Consider the following 6,047-nt stretch of genomic DNA (forward strand, 5'->3'; position numbering starts at 1 on the left):
AGTAACAGTATATACCTTGTCTTTTTACTAATATAAGCGGCACAAATTTGATTTGAGTTTAACCTATGAAATACATTGGGTGTATTTCATAGATCGCATAATCATACAGTTTGACTTGACTGATGAACATCTTTTATAGTTGTTGAGGAAAACTAGGAAATGTCTTGATTTGATTCAAAAACAAACTGTAGTTAATATCATTATTGATACTTTAGGTATTTTGTGGTTAAGAAACATGTATCTTGATACATTTCAGATTATGATGTGGTACATGGGTTAACTGAAGAACTCTCCATTACCAAAGCAAACCTAACTGAAGAGAGAGACCTGCTGAGTGTCAGCCTCAATGAAACTACTAAAGAGCTACACCGGCTTCAGAAGCAGAGTGAGTCCTTGTCTGTACCTGCATGTTAAGAAACTGCTGATCAGTACCCACTGACCATCTGGCAACTGCACGAATGGCGAAAACTTGGGTTTAAAAGGACACTTCTGTATTTGAAAATGGGTGCATACAAAGTACTGATATGGTAAATTCAAAATTAATTCATAACTTTTTGTATATTTGTTTATATTATTAGAATAATGCATGATTATCACAAAATCCTGCACCACACCTGGACTTGCCTCACTGTACACCGTTTAGGAACCACTGTCCTAAATCTTCTGGCTCAGACTCTGTGAGTGATGACTGAACCAGGAAGAAACATGAAACACTGCAACATTTTCACTCATCAGCTTGTTTTATTTCAAACAGCAACAAGTATCAGTTATAGCTATAAGGAACCTCACTTCTGTATTTGTAAGGCTTTCACTTCCATATAAGATTGTGATGTACAGAATGATAATGCAGCTTCTTTTCTGTACTTATACACTACAAACCACATTCACACACTGATACACACTCATGCACACTGTTGGCAGCAAGCTAACCCGTAGTGTACTGAGCAACCCTGTGCACACACAAAAAATAAAGTTTTGTTCAATATTAAAATATAATATTAATATTTGCTGAGAAAAGAAAAGTGGTATTATTACAAAGACACTACAACAGTAACAGGATCTACTTTATCTTTCTAATGATGTCAGCTACACTAATTTAATTGAGTTTAACTTCAGCCTTTGATTGGAGGTATTTCATATACTGCATAATTATACAGTTAGACTTGACTGATGAACATCTTTTATAATGGAGGAAGAAAAGAAAGAAATATTTTGATTTGATTAAAAAACAGAAACTTTAGTTCATATTATTGATTACTTCAGGTATTTTGTGTTTAAGAAACATGTATGTTGATATATTTCAGACAGTGATGTGATCCGTGGTTTAACTGAAGAGAGAGACCTGCTGAATGCCAACCTCACTGAAACTACTAAGGAGCTACACCAGCTTCAGAGTTTGTCTAAGCAGAGTAAGTCTTTGTCTGTGTGCTTACTGAACAGCTGTTTCTTTACATGCAGGTCAGGACTCACCACAGTGTCATGTATTGAACCTATGAATCAGAAGTTATTCTCAAATAACACTTTTATCCTACAATCTGTAAACTAAGTATACTGTCAGTTTATGTAGTCTTATAAACAGGAAGTGACTGTAGCATCATTAAGTATTTTAGGAGCCAAAAGATTAAATGAACTGGCTGTCAATCAGCGTCCTTGATGTGTCACATCCTAATAATTCTGACCATCTGGCAACTGCACGAATGGCGAAAACTGAGGTTTAAAAAGACAACACATTTTTTGGTTAGGATTAAAAATTAATTCATAACTTTTTGTATATTTGGTTATAATATTATAATAATGCATGATTATCACAAAAACCTGCACTACACCTGCCTCACTGTACACTGTTTAGGAACCACTGGCTCAGACTCTGTGAGTGATGACTGAACCAGGAAGAAACATGAAACACTGCAACATTTTCACTCATCAGCTTGTTTTATTTCAAACAGCAACAAGTATCAGTTATAGCTATAAGGAACCTCACTGCTGCATTTGTAAGGCTTTAACTTCCATATAAGATTGTGATGTACAGAATGATAATGCAGCTTCTTTTCTGTACTTATACACTACAAACCACATTCACACACTGATACACACTCATGAACACTGTTAGCAGCAAGCTAACCCGTAGTGTACTGAGCAATCATCAGGAGCTATATGGGGTTCAGTATCTTGCCAAAGGACACTTTGACTTGTTGAACTGGGAATTGAACTGTTAATTTTTGTAAAACTTGCTCTAACACTTGATCTACAGACTCAGTCTTTCTGTACTTTGTCTGGTCTGTCTGCTTTTTGTCACTGGGCCCAGCCACCAATCACCAGCCTGCCCAACCAGTGATTAAATAAACACAAAGTTTATAATATTATAGTGCAAATTTCTCCATTTTGGGACTAATAAATGAATATCTTATCATTTATCTAACAAAAATGGATGCCATCAAAATAATTAGAAATATGTGATAATCACAACATTTTATGCAGAACTGCAGCAAAGTTAAAGGCAGACATGACTAAAATAATATTAAAGCTTCATAAATGCTCCTTAGTTAATTAGTTAATAGTTAATTAGTTAATCCTGGTCACATGTTGTATAATTCACAGTAGGAGTCATTTACTAAAATATGGTGAACCAATTCTGTGTTTAATAAGCATGTTTTAACCCTCATACTGTGGAATTAGACAGAATTGTTTCTTGTCTCATTTCTAATGTTGTGTGTTACAGAGAGAACTTGTCCTGCAGGATGGAAGTTGTTCAGCTGTTCCTGTTATCTCCTCTCCAGTAGCAGTGGTTCCTGGTCAACAGGCAGACAGGACTGCAGAGAGAGAGGAGCAGATCTGGTGATTATAAACAGCCTTGAAGAACAGGTACACAGTGTTTATTAGTATGTTTGCACTCCGTTGTGCAATCTTCCTGTTACTTGAAAAATAAATGTTAATTAATTATTCCATGTATTTATGTTTATGTATAATTGCTGTCATCTTGACAATAATAATTCAAATTCTTTGAATTTTAATTATCAACCCAAGTATTTCATTCCACCCTCAACAAGCTAGCTAACATTCTTTTAACCTTTCACTGTGTTTTAAATAAACTCCAGAAGCAGTCGCTCATATGCTGCAAGTATTTAATCAGTACAGATCTGTGTATCAGTTAAAGACTGTAGAAGTCAAACAGAAAAACATATCTGGCATTTATGCACAATTTCACAATTTTATAGTGTTACATTTTTAAGTTTATCAGTAAAAATTGTTAAATACTAAGAAGAGACAAAAACCCATAATGCATTAAAGCAGTAAAGAAGGAAAATTAAGTTATCAAAGAAAAAAAAAATATGATGATTATCAGTATAATTGTTGTTACTGAAGTAATAAAACAGCTAAATTGATTCTTATCAAATATATTCAGAGTAACTTATGTAAACTGGTTATATAGTGTTGTTTAAACAACAATATAAATAGTATGCCTTTCTTTTCCTTCTTTTTGAAAACAGGAGTTCTTGTCCGAGGAAGAAACTAAGAGTTGGATTGGTTTGACTGACAGAGACACAGAGGGAACCTGGAAATGGATTGATGGAACACCACTGACTTTAAGGTTTGGCTTCAGATTGGTTGTTTATTGACAACACTGTCATGACCTGGCTCTAAAGCCATGACAACAATAGTGAAGGAAATTATAAAAACAACACAAACTAAAGAAACCATGGGATGTGGACATCAGTCAAATTGGTGGTGTGTGTGTGTGTGTGTGTGTGTGTGTGTGTGTGTGTGTGTGTGTGTGTGTGTGTCTGTGCACGCACACATCAGTGTAGAATGTAAAAAAGATGAATGTGTGAACGCAAAACTACAAATGTACTGGGGAGCTGAGAGAGAGAGAGCCAGGCCAGGAGGGCAGCGTCCTATAAGATGGGAGCATCAGGCCCAGGTGTTTCCAACTAACTCTCTGCCCTCCAGATACCTGCTGCACAAAGAAGCTTTTCTGGTTAATCACCAGTGAAAAAGATTAGAAACAGTGGTGAATAATCATCTGCATCTAACCAGGATTACTGGTCCACAGTCAAGTTTCACACTTCACCAAACTGTCACAAGTCAATTTACTTTTCAACTCTGGAGTAATCTGGTATGTTTTGATCATGTATGCAATGACAAAGCATTTTGAATTCAACACAGCTTTGATTTACCCATCTAGCTGGTGTCCTATCTAAGACAATGACTGATGAGACTCCTGCATATTTAACTTTAATTGAAATCTGACTCAGTTTGTGAAGAAAAATTGTTTTCTAGGTAGAGAAGAAGAGAAGAAGAAGAGGTATAATGACTAGAATGAGGCACATTCAGTTTTCTTATGTTTCAGTGATGGACTGTGTTCATGTCAGATTAACAGTGTCACTGTTCTCTTGTTCACTGACCTGTAGATACTGGAGGACAGATCAGCCTGATAATGGAGATGGAGATCCAAAGTGGGGTGAAGAGGACTGTGCACATATCAAGACTGGCACGACAACTGTAGAAAACTGGAATGATCTGTCGTGTGATGATTCTCTGAAGTGGATCTGTGAGAAAAATGTTGATGTGTAATATGTAAAAATACTTTTACAAAGTAAGCTATGATTTTGCAAATGGTCCCTGTCATTTAATAACTGTTCATGTTTGTATGTGTAAGTCTAAAACTTTACCCTGCTGTGCTAATTGCGTCTGCTCTGCCTTTTTAAAGTGATTTTTATGTTTAACCCTTATGTCTCCTTTTAAAAATGTTCCTTTGAGTTCATTAGGGACAGAAATGTCTGCATGAAAGGACTGTCATAAAAATATTATTAATAAATAATTTTCTACATTCCATTAATTATTTATATTATGTTATATTAACCAACATCAGTCATAAATGCCAGTTTGTTTACGTATAATGCTAGTTTTTGTTTAAATGAAAAAAACACAAAATATGAATTAATTTCTACATACTTTGGGGGGGATTATCACAGTCTGAGATCCTTAGGCACAAAAATGTCCCCATTGAAACCCAGAATAGCGACACCTCCAGCCAAACAATGACTCTTTCATGCATTCCTGTGTTCTTGGCTGTCATTTGGAAGACAGGGCTTCAAAAAAAAAAATTTTGTTTTTCACCAGATAACATGATTTATGATTAACATGGTTAAGTAATAAAGATTTTGCTTAATTTAGTTACTATATCATCAAGTGATTATTCCTGTGAAATGTATAACTGTGAGAGATGGATCCAAAATCCAGAAAATCACATTGTAGGATTTTTGAATAATTAATTTGCATTTTATTGCATGACATAAGTATTTGATCACCTACCAACCAGTAAGAATTCCGGCTCTCACAGACCTGTTAGTTTTTCTTTAAGAAGCCCTCCTGTTCTTCACTCATTACCTGTATTAACTGCACCTGTTTGAACACGTTACCTGTATAAAAGAGACCTGTCCACACACTCAATCAAACAGATTCCAACTCTCCACAATGGCCAAGACCAGAAAGCTGTGTAAGGACATCAGGGATAAAATAGTAGACCTGCACAAGGCTGGGATGGGCTTCAGCACAATAGGCAAGCAGCTTGGTGAGAAGGCAACAACTGTTGGCGCAATTATTAGAAAATGGAAGAAGTTCAAGATGACGGTCAATCTCCCTCGGTCTGGGGCTCCATGCAAGATCTCACCTTGTGGGGCATCAATGATAATGAGGAAGGTGAGGGATCAGCCCAAAAATAGGCAAACAAACACGGACACCACAGCGTGGACCTCTGGGTGTAGCCTAGCCTAGCCCAGCCGATGCTTTAGCATAGAGCTAACTGCTGGCAACTGTCTGTGAACCTGTCACTCAACATAACCACGCCCTAATTTATGCCAGAATTTTAAACCTATATACGTTTAATAATATGTAATATGTATTATATGTTTTTTTAAGCTGTAAAGTCGGCCATTTTCACATGGGGCTCAATGGGATATTGTTCCCTTCTGGTGCCAGCCCCCAGAGGCCGCGGGGGGGACTGTAGCTTTTTGAACGCGGAAGTGGTCTTCACTCAGAGAACCCAC

At 36.5% G+C, this 6,047-nt stretch overlaps 1 long non-coding RNA gene across 1 annotated transcript; it reads left to right on the top strand.

The window, feature by feature from the left end:
- The first annotated feature begins 301 nt into the window (after nt 1-301).
- On the top strand, nt 302-2,857 carry LOC128367789 (uncharacterized). The gene is made up of 3 exons (XR_008321936.1): nt 302-385; nt 1,305-1,413; nt 2,724-2,857. It is a non-coding gene; the product is annotated as an uncharacterized LOC128367789 (long non-coding RNA).
- Nucleotides 2,858-6,047: the final 3,190 nt, after the last annotated feature.

This window comes from Scomber japonicus, chromosome 11, assembly GCF_027409825.1.
Source record: "Scomber japonicus isolate fScoJap1 chromosome 11, fScoJap1.pri, whole genome shotgun sequence".
NCBI lineage: Eukaryota > Metazoa > Chordata > Actinopteri > Scombriformes > Scombridae > Scomber > Scomber japonicus.